Consider the following 15,621-nt stretch of genomic DNA (forward strand, 5'->3'; position numbering starts at 1 on the left):
TAGAGAAGGTTGGAAATGGCTGTTGTGGGAAAGTAAAAGAGAAAAAAATTGGGACAAGTAGGATTTCTGGGACCGTTAGAGGGTCCAGATATAGTTATCATTAGTGTTCATCATGTATTTCCAGCTCTTCACCCTCTGAACCCATGGATGACATTCATCTACTGTCTCCATTTCCAGCTGATGAATTAACAGAAGAGCCAAGTGTTACTGCTGGAAGGAAGGTTTAATTGCCAATGGAAAATCCTCCAGAAACCTTTTCCTCTGTCACAGCAATAAACAAATATCCCAAGGAGTGGATACTTTGTCATGCTGGGTCTCATGTTTGACTTGGAGGAGAATCCCCAGCCCATCACCGATGAATGTGCAGTGTGAAAAAGTAGTATACCTTTGCCTTAAGCTATTGAAATTTTTGAGGTTATTTATTATTTCAGCCTAACATAACCTATCCTATCTGCTGTACCAGATAGAGTTAGAAACCAGGACATTTGTCAGCTGAGTTGTTTGGTTTCCTTTGTTAGTTTGCAGGAGGAGACACAGCTCCTGATGGCTAAGTTTATTCAGGGTTGGTACATGCTAGGGGAAGATTGAGAAGGACAGAAAACAAAGTATAATTAGTTACAAAACTTTTAGCTCTAGAATTTTATTGTTTTTGAATCTCGCTTTAATTAATAACAATAATAATAACATCACCTAATGTGGTGTAATATTTGAGAATTTAAAACTATGAAAAAAACATATTATCTCCTTTGATCCTCATACTAACTCTTTGGATTAGATGCTACTTGTTTTTCCCCTTTTATGAGATGATGAAACTGTGGTATGGTGATAGCAAGTCAGTTTTCTAAAGTTTAATTATTTAGTTAGCAGTATTTGTAAGCACCTACTCATTCTTAGTTACTGTTCTAGGTTCTAGGGATGGTATCCTGGTGCTGAGAAGAGTTAATAGTGAATGAGTCATCCCTAGTACAGATCTTGTGGTGTATATGGCAAAATTGGGACAAAGGCTTTCTGTCTTCTAGAGAAAACATAGTTCTTTTGATTTCAGATTCCATTTTTAAGCATTATGCCATGTGTCCTCTTAAATACTATAAACCCCAATTCAGCTAGCAGGAAGAGATGATGTGTCCGTGAGCATGGAGTCTGAAAGAATTAGTTCCACTCTTGGCCCATCACTCTCTTCCTACTATCAAGATTTTAGAGTGCTTTCTGGAGTGAACTCAATAGTCCTGTTAGATTTATGCATACTATGTAGAGTTGGTATGAAACAATAACAGAAAAGCAATTTTTTTCTTGTCAGTATAAAGATGAAAATAACAAGCCTACAGGGAGATTGAACGGCAAGTATAAGAGCTAGACAAACCTATGCTTCCAGCTTTGTGCTGAACTCTTAATACCTAAAGCTTCTTGAAAGTCACTAAATTTACTGATGGTAGAAATAAATAGCTTTTACATCAAGTTGTTAAGTTAATCAAGGCTAAGCACTGTGTAAGTTCCTAGGTTGCTGAATTTCTATAGCTTTTCTCCTATGAGTATTTTTTGTCATTTCATATAGAAACCAAATATGATTTTGTTATTAGAATTATAAAAATATAGTTCCTAGATTATGTTTAAATTGCTGACACGTTTCATTAGGAAGAGAGAATAATATACTTTCCCTGCAATCCATACAAACTAATAGCCTCACCATTATCTGGAGGTGGCTTGAAGAATTGCTAGTGCAAGTATCAGAAACTTTATAGTTGGATATAGAAATTGTAATGAAGCTTGAGATCTAAATTTGGAAGTTGTGGACATTTCGATGTTAATAATGATCATAATGATTGTTGAGATCTTCTAGAGAAAGTGTGATGCTTAAAAAGAGATGAGAACCTAGAACCCTTCTCTGAAAAACTCGAACATTTAGGAGGTAGTAGAATAGGAGATTTAGAAAGCTATTGTGAAATAAAATTTGTCTTTTATGGAAGACGAGAAAATTTAAACATAAAAAATTTCTCTTTGGCCTCATCTCGCCCCTCTACCGTGCATTGTGTATCAGCACTATGCATTGACCAAACCTCTCCACTGACAAAAATACCTGCTCAACCATAAAGAGCAACATACTCCTAGCACTAACAAGAAAACTCCTTTAAAGATAACATTCCTTCTTAATCCTGTAAGGGACCCTGATGACCCATTACCCACTACTTGCTTTGTATGCTTAGACTTGGATTGTGTAAACTGTCTATAATACAGCACTTAATGTACAGCCCTTTGTCTCAAAAACTCACATAACTGTGCTTTGACCTCTAAGTAGCAGTTCAGTTCTTGGAGCTTTCTGAGAGGCTGTTCCCAGGTTATAATCCTCAATTTGGCTTGAATAAAATTTTCCATTTCTTAGATCGACTGATTCATTTTATTGTCAACAGTATTTAGAAGAATCTATTTCAGAAAGCAGGAGAAAAATACTGTTTCCGAAGATAATAAAATTTGAGATCAGATTTTTATGATGTCCCCACACTGTGTCAGAAAAAAATACATAGGTCCAAGAAATGTATACCTACACAGTTGCCTTGAAAGTCTTCTCTTAAAAGAAAGCAACGTCCCCTTTTTGGTGGGGGAGGGTAGGACATAGAAGAGGAAGAACTTGAATACAATAATATGAGCTGGCCATGTTGCCTTGGTTTTCTGGGAAGCCAATGGTGCCACGTCCAACAGATTAGCACATGTTGTAAACCTCGTGTCTATGTATTTGAACTAAAGAAAATTATGATGAGATATTTGTAAGTATCATAACCCATGGTATTCTATCCTTGTCTTTCTACATTAATGACCACCTCTACTTATACTGAAACCGAGGAGGACCCTGTGGGGCTCCTGGGCATGCAAGCCCTTTCGTCCCCTGTTCCTTGTAGGCAAGACTCCAGCCTCCATGACCCTCCCTGAGTTCCAAAAGGCAGATTCAAACAGTTGCTAATCAAGGGAAGAGCAGCCAAGAAACCACCTGAGGCAAGATTAAAGGGACCAGAGAAGCTCACCAAGATTAGGAGACGAGATTAAGGGAGTGCAGGCCCTGCACATATCCTAATCTTGTCAGCAGCCCTACCCTTGAACTATTGCTATAAAACTCCTCATCAAATCCTCCCAGGTTGGGACACATAGTTAGTTTTGGGGGCGTGAGCCAGCTGTGCCCTCATCTGCCTGGCAAAGCAATAAAGCTCTTCTTTTCTACTTCATCCAAAACTCTGTCTCTGAGGTTTGATTCAGCACCAGTGCAGAGAGGCTGAGCTTTCAGCATCAATACCAATATCTAGAATATATACTTTTTGTTGCAAAAAGTCTTCCATAGAAGGAGAAAATGTTAAAATCCATCAACTCTGTGGTGTGTTGTTTCCTTATTGTTGTTGTTTTTTTAGAGTGGAGGGGAAGAAAAGTATTCAATAATTTTCCCTCTACTCTTCTGAAGTCTTAGCTGAGACCCCTGTAATGAAAGACAGATTAGCAAGAGGAAAACAGAAGTTTATTAAAATATACACCTCATGTATACATGGGAAATACCCAGGGAAAAATTTAGTAACTCCTTGAGGTGGCCTAAGTCACCAGCTTAAATTCCATCTTCAGCTAAAGACTAAAGAAAGAAGGGCGTGTGTGGGGGAGGAGGGGAGCAGGGAGGCCAACTATAGGAGGTTACCAGGAAAAGCAAAGGTAAGGCTTGTTATGCAGGTTTAAATGGATGCCTTCTCCATTTAAACTCTTTGTAAGAGTTTCTTGTGATTTAAGGGTTGTCCTTCTCTATCCATAGGAGGGAGACACCTTTACAAATGGAGATATCCTTTAAAAATGTAAATTTCTCTTTCAAAAAGGTAACTTCTACTCTGTTTTCAGAGCTTCTCCTGTGTCTGCTGTTTTTCAAAATAATCCTTAGGGCAAAAAGGCATATTTTACGGTAGCATATTCAGCTACCCTTCAAGAGTCTGCCATTTATCACATCAAAGAATTTCATTTTCTAACACATAGCACGAAAAGATTGTTTATCATTACTTATAATAAGATGTATGTTGTATAAAAAGCAAATGTTGAAGTGTTCCTAAATATTTGTCTATCATTTTAAATTAAATTTAAAAGAGATGAAATACATAAAGGTTAGTGAAAGTATACTGCTAATATTTTAGAATTTCAACATCTGTTCATGTTCTGTTTTGTATCTATTTTTACCTGGTCTTTGGAAACGGATGATATGTATTTCTACTGTGCAATTATTTAGAGAACACTTCAACAAATGTGGGAATTAGCCAAGCCCATATACCTACTTCCTTTCTTTATTATTCCTTACATATTTCAGTACTTATCTCTAGAAAAGTATAGAGCAGGAAAAAGAAGAATATTACTGTCAATGCTACCCCTCCCCCAATTTTAAAAACATCTGAATAAGGAGATAATGTCTGAAGCAAAACTTTGGTTTGCAAAACAAATCCATGGTTTTAATTATCTCGATTTGGGGTTTTCCTTATCTCATTCAATAACTTCATCATCACCCCAACTTGCCACCCATACTAATACCTTTGTCCTGCATTTATCCTATTATAAAATTTTCAGCCTCTTTATGTGCTAGATGAAACCAGACTGCTTCACACCTTTTCTCACTAAATACTTTTAACATCTCTGTAATATAGGAGGGAAATATTTTAGAGTATTTGTTAATCTATTTCTGTATCCCCCTGCCTTTTGCTCTATCCTTACCCCTGTTCAAGCAAATGATTTACTGTGAGCTTCTTGCCTCAAAGGAGGAATTTGGAAGGGTTAAATGTAGAAAACTTTTTTTTTTCTTCTCATTCGAATAGTTCAGCCTCAGAATGTTCCTGAGCATAGAGAGGGTGCATTGTGAAAATAAGAATCATTTTCACTCTTGGCCCACCACTTTCGCCTTACCATCAAGCTGAGCAAAGATGAGGATCTGTGCCCCATTGTCTGGCGCTAGCCCAAGAGTGGCAGCAAAACCCAAGAAGAATAGATCTATACCAGAATTTCTCTATATGGGTGCTATGGAGATTTTGAAATGGGTGGGAAGCTGTCTTATGCATTTGGGTTGTTTAGCAGCCATCCTCACCTCTACTTGATAGATGCCATTATTACCCTCCTGCCCAGTTGTGACAACCAAAAATGAGTCCAGAGTTGCCAAATGTCCCTGGAGAGGAGTGGAGGAGCTGAAGTAGCCTCAGTTGAGAACCACATATGACCACTTAGGACCAGGCGGATTGGACAGTCCCAATACAAGCTTCCTATTCTCACGCTGCTGGAATAGTGAGCCTGATTGTGTCTCTCAAGAATTCTTGAAGGCTATATAACTTCCCAGGTGGGCAAGCTTCTAATGTGGGTCAGCTCTGAATATGTGTTCAAGATATGCCTGTTACTTATCCTGCCCAGAAAGTCTTTTGCTTTCTCCTAAGACTGATTCACAATGCCTTTCAAAGCAATTTTTCTCTAATCACTGAAGTTGGATTACAGAGGAGTGTGCACTTTTTTTTTTAAGAGAATTGATATGCATTGCCATATTTCACTCCAGAAACACATACAATTTTACCTAAGAGTTTTTGAAAATATTGACTGTGTATTCTTTGCCCAATCCATTATTCTACTTGGTTTAGTTTAAATTTAAGCAATCCCTACTGCCAAAACATATTTGAGATTGTTAATAATAAAAACCACTATGGAACATAGTTGCATAAACGGGAAATACTGCCAGGAGCTATAATTGAACATTGCCTACCTGAGTTTCCTGGTAGACAGGGAAAAATAAAAGAAAAATAAGGCATTAAGAAACCGTTTTCTCATAATCAGATCAGAACTTTTTTTTTTTTTTTTTTGATGATTCCTGAAGGCTGATGGGAAAAAAACAGATTTTGGCCTATAAGACTTTTGGAATCTTTACAATCCTATTGTCTATTTAGAAATAACAAGTTTACCCAATAGTGCCATCTATACCACTATCTAAGAAAAGCTAGGAAGCAGCTGCTCTAAATCATTTATTGACATTATGTATAGAGTCTTTTAGTTTGATGAAAAATGGGTCTTAAAAACACTAATATTTATTTTGTTCTATTTATAATTACATTTTATGGGGTTTATGAGTAGGAAATATGTTCATGGTAAAAATGTTCAAGTCATACTTATGTAAAAAGTTCAAAATAAGTCAACTTCCCCTTCCCGAACTACTTCCTAGGTTCCCCAGAGGCAGTCACTGTTATCAGCTACTGGTGTCTTTGTCCAGAAATATTTTATGCATAAACAAACATATATACAAAAAAACTCTTTACACACATGGTATTGCACTGTGTATAAAATTCTAACCAATGAAAATGAAAGAACTGTAAGATTTTTTACATAAAAATTAATTTTCATTAATAAGCCAGATTTTAACTGTGACTCACATTTGACCATTTAGCCCATGCTCCTGGGACACATTAATCTTTGATGTACAATTAGGGACACATTCAGATTCGTGTATTACCTTATTCTGTTCAGTTTTGCTTCAGTCTAACCTTCAGTGCTTTTAGTTCCCTTTACGTCTCTTCGACATATCTTTTGGAGTCCATATGTGATGTCTCAAGCTGTGTTCACATACAAGTCTTCTCAGCTTCCCTTGTCAACTTAAAGTCTGCAGACTTAAGTCAACTCTCAGAGAAGTTGAGTGAGGCATTTGGATATTTCATCTGTTGCTCCCAATTAGGTCACTCCATTTCCCCACTCCAGCAACTTGGTAATAAGGACCTCGGTTGCTGCTAGACACAGCTCTTGGGCATTACTGCTGTTCTGGAGCAAAGCTAATTCTCTGAAACTTTCAACACAGTCAAACTATGTGCAGTGTTTCCCACAGAACTGAAGAGGCACTGATTCTCCATTTGGTTTCTTATGGGCTCTCTTTGACAACCACCCAGCCTCCCTTTAGATTTAGTCAACCACTAAACACTAATCACAGCGCTTGGGGTTCCTTTAGAAGAGACCTACATATGTAGAGCATCACTGTTAGGCATCACCTATGTGCTTGATTCTCTTTCCCCTTAGGAGGAGGGCTGTGGGAGAAGGATGTAGGAGAGGGGTATATAGACCCACCTACAAACAAGCTCTATATGCAAGCAAGCTCTGCCTCATCAGGCCACTAGACATATCTAGGCTTCTTTTACACTTGAAATAAATACAATTTATGTTAAAAACTAAATTTCTTAATTTGTAAGTTTCATATACAAATGCCCTTCTTTCACTAACCTATGTCTCAGCCTTTTCCCTTTCCCTCTCGTGTTTCCTAACCTGGTACTATTTGAAAAAAGGGAAGAAAAGAGCAGTCCACGGTAGCTTTGGCCACTCCTCCCCACTTCACTTCCTACCCTTGGTTAAATCTTGTGGAGTCACTAGATGTTTCTTCTCATGACATTTAGACTACTTAGCCTAACTCTGACATTTTTTTGGCAATAGCTAGACATATTTTATTGTTACTGTTGTACACGCAGCCCCAGGATGTCTTTGCTTTCATGGTAATCTAACATGGCATTTCCCAAAGTTAGTTTTCTGTGCAGCAGTTTTGAAATCGTAACATTTTGGTGGAATGCTGGCTGAGATCGTGAGCTATAATGATCACATCTAGCAATACTACACTTAGCATACCAACTTGCATTTTAAATAAGGTTTCTATTAAGTGACAAGAAAATATTTTGGTGTTATGAGTCTAATTCTTGTTTCATTTGAGTGGATTAAGCCGGTTTTTCTTCTCTTTCTAGACTTAACACCTTCAAAGTTTAGCTATAAGTTTGATAGCCCCAGTAGTGGAGAATCCTTCCTACAACAAAGAGGTAATTTTTTAGCTTTGTTTTACAGCTGACTTTTGTGAGTTATAGAAAAACAATAGTATCCATAACTGATATACCATATCAAAAACCAACCCTATCAAACAAGCACACGGAGCTTTACTGTAGACCTGGATAACTCATGACCTCACATAGAGATGATGGAAAGCCCAGCCCTTCTGTCTAGAGAGAACGTGAGAAAAGGAATGGAAGGGAGCGGTCACATGTGTCCTCATCCCCCTTTTCTGAACTATAAGTGCTAGAGGGAGAAACCAAGTTAGCTTGATTGATGAGAAAACCTAATAAAAAGGGAGAATTTTTGCCTTGCAGACTTTTGAAGACTCTTGGAAGAAACTATATTGCAGAAGGCCTACCTCCTTCCATTTCCAACCCCAACTTGGGGAAGCTGCTTGACAGTAAAACCTGAATTATCCCTTGTTAGGAAGAGAGAGAAAAAGGAAGTCTGTCTAATTTCCTTATCTCCCCTCTGGAGGTGGAGGTACTCAGAAATTCCCACCTGCCCTTCAGTAGGATATGCTTCCTTCAAGCTATGCATGGGCAGAGGGGTTGGCTGGGTCACCATTCATGGTTGAAATGATTTTGGCCAAGGGTAGCAAAGCAAGGTACTCTACTGGGAATTTAAAGAGGCTAAGCCTATCATTGCCAAAATGGAGCTGAGTTAGCAGGATGGCTCTAGGGGATGTGAGAGAGAACAGATTAAACAGGCCCAGGACACAAGTACAAATGGAGATCCACACACCATGTTCATATTTAAAAGCTATAAATAACGCTAACAAATTATTAGATGAGATGTGTTCTATTGCTCCACCTTCAGCACACCCAAGAAGGTCACATGTAGATTTATAGTTGCAGGGCTCCTTGGAGATCCATATCAGATCATAGCAATATAGGAGAAGGCAGTCCCAGCTAGCCTCTCCTCTCACTCTCTTCTGCACACCACCCTGGCTCCTTCACAGTCTACAAGGAGCCCCTTTCAATGCTTGAGGACACCCCAGCCCACATATCCAAACGGCCTTCAGTCCTCCCAGCCACCTCCCTTGGCCACCTTTTGACCTAGAGATGTTGTGTTAGTTTTTAGTGCAGCACAAACTTGGCTCAAAACAGCTACACTTATCATCTCAAAGTTTCTTTGGGTTAGTAGTCAAGCCACAGTTTAGCTGGATCCTCTGAGGAGGGTCTTACAATGAGGGTGTCAGTCTAGCAGCATTCTCATTTGGAGGCTCGAGTGAGGAAGGATCTGCTTCTATGTTCCCTCAGCATATTGGAAGAGTTCATTTCCTTAAGGGTGTAGAATTCATGGTTTGCTTCTTCAAAGGTGACAGGACAGTAAGACTCTACCATGAATCGCCCAGCAAAACCAAGTCTTACATAACATAATCTTGGGACCCATATACTATTGCTTTTTCCATGTAACATAATGTAGTCATATAGGAGTGACATCCCATTACCTTTGCCATCTTCTGTTGTTTAGAAGCACTCACAGGTTCTGCTAACCCTCAAGGGTGAGAATTGGGGATTATAGAAAGCAATAACATCAGGAGGAATTGATCGTGGGGACCACTTTGAAGTCTGTCTGCCCCAGGTACATACACAAGTGGTATGGACTGTCCTCAGAAGATGGACCGGGAGAGGAGGGCTGGGGCCGCTGGGAAGTGGGTTCAGAGCCCATTTGGGCCAGCAGTATCGGGATCCTGTGTACTTGGTCTGTGTTTTAGAAGATGGCACCTGTGCTCCAGGTTGTCATGCTCCCAGGGGAGAGATGCAGTCAGAATAAGGCTGGAGTGGAATGCTTTAAGGTGTAGGACCCAAGACAGAGGCCTTTCTCTCCTGAGGTCTATTCTTTCTGAGTCTAATATTAATATTGGCCATAATTCTGACCAAATTACACTTGGGCCATGTGTGATATCACTGCCCTAGAGTGAGATATAACCAGGAGGACAAGGACCACCATCACTGAAGAGAACAGCTAAGACTCAGCAGCAGAGGGATTCTCAAGTGAATGCAAGGCCCTTTGTACCACCTCCTTGAAGGTAAAACGCAGGCTCTTTCATATAGCAAGACGGCATCTTGAGAAGGATGTGATGGGAGGAAGCAGCAAAGTGTAAGAGTCAGTATTTACCTGAAAGGGACTATTTACAACTAAAAAGTATCTGCATTTACCAGAAGAGACAGTGAGAAGATGAATTGGTAAGTTAAAGTTTCTCCCTCACCCCATAGCTTGGTAAACACACAAGGAAAATCACATCAGCTACGGAAAATTGAAAACATTTTATTTGCCTTTTTGATATAATATGAATAAATACTTCAGTCTCACTATATCAGCCTTTGACTCAGAGCTTACAACTTGCCATGTGGTTGGTAATTTCATCCTTAGCAATTCTTGAATGTTTCCCAGGACCTGGGCTGTGCCAGAGGCCTTATGCAAGGCCAAGTCTTATGCAAGGCAAGACCAAGACATTTGAAATCTCCCTGCAGCTACTGGGTATTTGAATACACTCTTATTTGGCTCACTTTTCTCAATTCTTCTATGTCCAAGCCTGTGTTTTCAGATATGTCCATTACAATTCTTGCTGTTCATAAGATGATTGTTATTTCCGTGTTTGTTTTCTTTCCCTTTTCTGTTTCCTTGTTTTTTTTCAGCGTTTTAATCTCCTTTTGTCTTATTATTTTTAATTTATTTTTTTCTCTTTGATACTTTGTCTTCGGCCAAGTTTTTAAAGATATCTTTGATAGTATTTATATGGAATGTTTTAAAATTTTTCTCACTAGTTCTTATTCTAATAGCTACTCTTCATTTGCTGTTCATTTGTTGTGTTACTTTGTTCCTTTTATGTTATGATATCTTTATCTAGTTTGTGTACAAAGTTCTTTTGATCTTAATTCATTTTTAATGGGGTCTATTCTGTCAGTATCAGCAATTTGCTGAAAAAATAAGATGGGAAAGAAATATTTCTCAGAAGACTTTCTTATACCATCTACTCTGAGCACATGTATACACCATCATCCACTCAGTGCTCTGAGCATTTGGGGCAAAAAAGAAAAAAGCTTGGACCAGAGTGAGTCATTCTCTCATAGCTTTTGTTTTTGATGATCTTGTATTTTTGCAAATCTCTTCAGTTGATAATGAGCAGCTGTTGTGATTGTTTCCTTCACTCCCTCCCACTTATAGCCTTGTTCTTGAGAATATCAGTTCCTTGTTTAGCCTTACTCTCTGACTCTCTGCAGCGTGGAATAAGGCTCACATATTTTCCCATAACGCATTCAGTTCCTTAAACTTATTTCAAATAAGCATCAATCATCAATTGTGTAGGTCACAGGCATTTCAGATCTGTGCTGTCTGGTTATTAACATACATAGATGAAAATGCAGACATAGATACAGACATAGATATAGAGGGAGATCTAGACTAGGCATCCTGCCACGAATTGGTTGTGATGTCAATATTCTTGGCAGCTTATTTATAGAATAGGGTTTGAAATTGAGTTGGCTTTTCATATTTTCATTGAAGACAGAAAATTTTTATTTGAGTTTCATGCATTTTGTAGTTTTTATAGATTTCAGAGAAGAGTCAGATAGAAATGCCTTTACTCTGGGAGCTCCAACAATGTCTTGCACATATATTAAAAAAAAAAAAACAAAAAACTAAATTTTTGAAAAAAAATCTTACCTAAAATGTCTTTTTTATTTTTATGGCCCTCTTATTGACATCATAAAGGCCAGTATTGTTTAGAAAATATTAAGAAGACTCAGTGGGCAGTCTGGAAGGCCCTGGTTTGCACAAACTATCTGCAGTGAATGATGGGTTTAATATTTCCGATGAGCCCGCAGTGCCAGAAACTGGCTGACTCTTGAATCATTCATACTGTAGTCATTTTTACTTAGCTACTATTCTTAAGCACATTCAATTCTTGACCATATATACCTATTCTTGGTGATCTGAAAAGCAAAGTACAAGGATCTCAGAGGTCTCTCCTCTCTATTCACTCAAGAAAAATCATGTTTTGAATATGCTTACCTGGTCTTTTATCTCCAGTGAAAGGATGATAAAATGCAGAGAAAACATCTCTCTAGGGTGTATGAGAATAGTTAACCCAGGGCTAAGGGTTTAGTGAGCTCCTTGAGAAAACGGCAAATATTTCTATTTCAAATCATTTCTTTTGAGATTGAATTTAAAGACACGAATACAAGGAATACAAAGTGCTATTTTAATTCAACTTATTTGGACCGCTTACTGTTAACTCTTCATTTGTAGGGGTCATTAACTTACATTCCTTGATGTTGGTATCACTAGTTTTATTAGAATAAGTTACATTTCTATGATGTGCTTTAATAACATATTAGCAGAAGATAAATTTTACAATGATCTTTCTATTACTAACTCTACTGCAGACTGATAATAATAATCTCTCCTCTTTCCTCAAAGTTCAGGAGAGGGCAAATATTCACATATCCATTCCTACTCGATTGTAGTGTGATGCAGGATATAAGATAGCACTAATACTTCCATGCTTTTAAATTAGGATTTGGGTTTAAATCTCATTTTTAAAAATTATTTTACATGATCATGAAAAAAATAAAACCGTATGTTCTGTAGTTTATGACCCCCATTTTAGAGATAAGGAAATTAAAGTTCATTTTTTTTAAAAAATTTTTTTACTTATTATTTATTTATTATTTTTATTTTTGGCTGTGTTGGGTCTTCGTTTCTGTGTGAGGGCTTTCTCTAGTTGCGGCAAGCAGGGGCCACTCTTCATCTTGGTGCGCGGGCCTCTCACTATCGCGGCCTCTCTTGTTGCGGAGCACAGGCTCCAGACGCGCAGGCTCAGTAATTGTGGCTCACGGGCCCAGTTGCTCCGCGTCATGTGGGATCTTCCCAGACCAGGGAAATTAAAGTTCAGAAGTATCAGGTAACTTCCGTAAGATCACATTGGTAACAAGTGGCAGTAGCAAGTTTCTAAATAATCACCACAGTGTGTAGTGTAAAGAAGGCTTCTAAATTTTGACCTGGAAGGGCCTATGTGGGAGAATGAAGTCGTATTGAGCAAATGTCTTGTGAAAGACTTTCAAAAACATGAGAAGACGTGAGAAGTAGCTAGTAAGTTATCCCATTTTGCACTGTTAATAGATGCTAACTAGTTATGTTGAGAATAGCATTCTATTTTAAACTTACACAAGAACTTACCATTTGAGGGTACTGTATGTAAAGCAAGAATATTTCACTGAATTGTAGAAATCAAATCCTTAGGAGAAATCCATCTTTATAATCCTGCCGTTGGGTATAACTAGGCATCGGCCAGGCTTTTCATAGGATATGTTGTGAATATGTTTACTCAGTACTTATATTAAATTTCTCTTATGAAATATTCTCTGGCTAACTTTAAAATATAATACTGAAAAGTATTTTACCTGCCATACAGAAAGTTACAGCCTCTTAGAATGATGCTCTTTTTGTTCAATAGAATTTAAGCATATGACCAGTTAAATTTTAGCCACTGATGGCTAGAAATGGGGGTGAGGATGGGGGGGAGATAAAAGATATATTAAACAAAAAACTTCTTCCCATCCCTCAAATTCTTGAGGGGTATAACATACTTCTGACTTTAATGAGTCTTGTGATCATGAAACATATTAACAGTGCAGAATCATGATGAATTCACGCTTGCTGCCATAAGTTTATTACAGAACTACAGCTATTATGTAAAACTGAAAGTTGTAGCTGACATTTCAGCTGTTGAGTATGGTCTCATTCTGGCTGAATCATTGTCTCAACTTGAGGAACTTGGATTTATTATTCTCAAAAGCCTACTTTTGCTGCTGCAACATTTACAGTTGACCATTATTTCCTGAAAATGGCATAAAAAACCAGGACATTAAAGTAATAGGTGACCTACTTAAAAGTGTTTATTCAGTGTTGTTTTGACAGTTCTCCTAAATATGAACTAAAAGAGCTGTGTATTAGTCATCTATCACTGAATAACAGCAGCTTAAAACAATACACATACATTATCTCACAATACCTCACAGATTCCTGGGTCAGGAATCCAGGTGCTTTTTAGCTGGGTCCTCTTGTTCCAGAAATATCACAGGATGTAGTGCTCTCAAGGCTCTTCTCTAAAGGCTCTTAGTTGATGGTCATTGGAAAATTCAGTCTTTCATGGAGCTGTTGGGCTGAGGCCTCAGTTCCTCGTAAGCTGTTGGCTAGAGGCCCACCTCAGTTCTTGTCATGTGAGCTTTCCCATAGAGCCTCCTACACTATACCAGCAAGTTAGCAAGAAGGCAAGAAAAAGTACCATGAAGAGCAAATGCCAGCAAGATGGAAGTCACAGCCTTTTGTAACCTAATCACAGAAGTATCATCCCATTAATTTTGCCACATTCCATTTCTTACAAGCAAGTCACTAGGTTCAGCTTACACTCCAGGTGAGGGAATGACACAAGCGTGTGTGTACCACCAAGCAGATGAGGGTCACTGGGAGCCATTTGAGAAGATTGCAATATGTTTATATAACTTCCATGAAAACAGAACTTGATTTCATTTTTTGCATTTTTCCTCTTCTTTCTTTTTTCTTAATTTCAGACTGTAACTAAAGCTTATAATGTCAGTCACCACCAACAAAAAGCAATAGTAAATGTTTCTTTTATTTGAGCAAATAGGCACAAACATGTTACTGCACTGAAAACAAGAGGAAAAGAAAAAAACGTAGGGGTTGTTTTTCAAACTTGCGATTCCCATAGAAGGACAAAACTCTGAAATTTTATTTTTAAGAGACATGTATGCAATTTTATAAGCAGTACGGGTTTTTTTCCTCTCTTTAATGTTACCTGAGATTTGGGGGTTGATTTAGTTCCCCCCATCACATAAGTATAACACCAGGGCAATATTTAGCATACTATAAATAATGCATAGGATAAAACTAGAGACTGTTTGCTCTTAGCTTGATCAAAGATGGTTTTACTGATATTATGAAAAATACAGCTGAATTCCTGACTCTGCAATTTTCTTTGGAGCTCTTACTAGTTTATATATTGATTTCTTTGGATTTAACCTGGGGACAAGATTAAGGGACTAAAGACCCACTTGGATTTTATTCTCTGTCTCTAAAGCTTTCCAGTGTAATTTGTATTAATATGTGTTCTACCTTCCAAATATTTTCAGAATTTTGACAACTCCTCACCAGCTCTGTTACTACTACCTTGTTTTAAGACACCACTACTGCTCATATAGACTTTTGCAATCTCATTCTTCTTGCTGATTCCACTCTCATGCCGTCCCCCTACAATCTAAACTCAAAGAGCAGCCAGGGTGATCCTCTTAAAATGTAAGTCAAATTATATCACTTCTCTTCCAAAACCCTTCAGTGCCTTCTCACCTCACTCAAAGTGTAAGCCAAGGGCTTCCCTGGTGGCGCAGTGGTTGAGAGTCTGCCTGTCAATGCAGGGGACACGGGTTCGAGCCCTGGTCTGGGAAGATCCCACATGCCGCGGAGCAGCTAGGCCCGTAAGCCACAACTACTGAGCCTGCACGTCTGGAGCCTGTGCTCCACAACAAGAGAGGCCGCGATAGTGAGAGGCCCGCGCACCGCGATGAAGAGTGGCCCCCGCTTGCCGCAACTAGAGAAAGCCCTCGCACAGAAACGAAGACCCAACACAGCCATAAATAAATAAATTAAAAAAAACAAGTGTAAGCCAAAGTCTTTCAAAAGCCTACAAAGCCTTATGATTGTGGCTACCATCCTGTCTCTGGCAGCTCCTTATTATTTTGCCTCTCGATCATCATGTTCGATAGA

General features: G+C 38.4%; 1 long non-coding RNA gene across 1 annotated transcript; it reads left to right on the forward strand.

Moving 5' to 3' along the window:
- The first annotated feature begins 12,856 nt into the window (after positions 1 to 12,856).
- Positions 12,857 to 15,377, forward strand: LOC103017372 (uncharacterized). Its single transcript, XR_449465.2, has 3 exons — positions 12,857 to 12,930; positions 14,991 to 15,153; positions 15,273 to 15,377. It is a non-coding gene; the product is annotated as an uncharacterized LOC103017372 (long non-coding RNA).
- Positions 15,378 to 15,621: the final 244 nt, after the last annotated feature.

Source organism: Balaenoptera acutorostrata, chromosome 4 (assembly GCF_949987535.1).
Source record: "Balaenoptera acutorostrata chromosome 4, mBalAcu1.1, whole genome shotgun sequence".
In the NCBI taxonomy this organism is placed as follows: Eukaryota; Metazoa; Chordata; class Mammalia; order Artiodactyla; family Balaenopteridae; genus Balaenoptera; species Balaenoptera acutorostrata.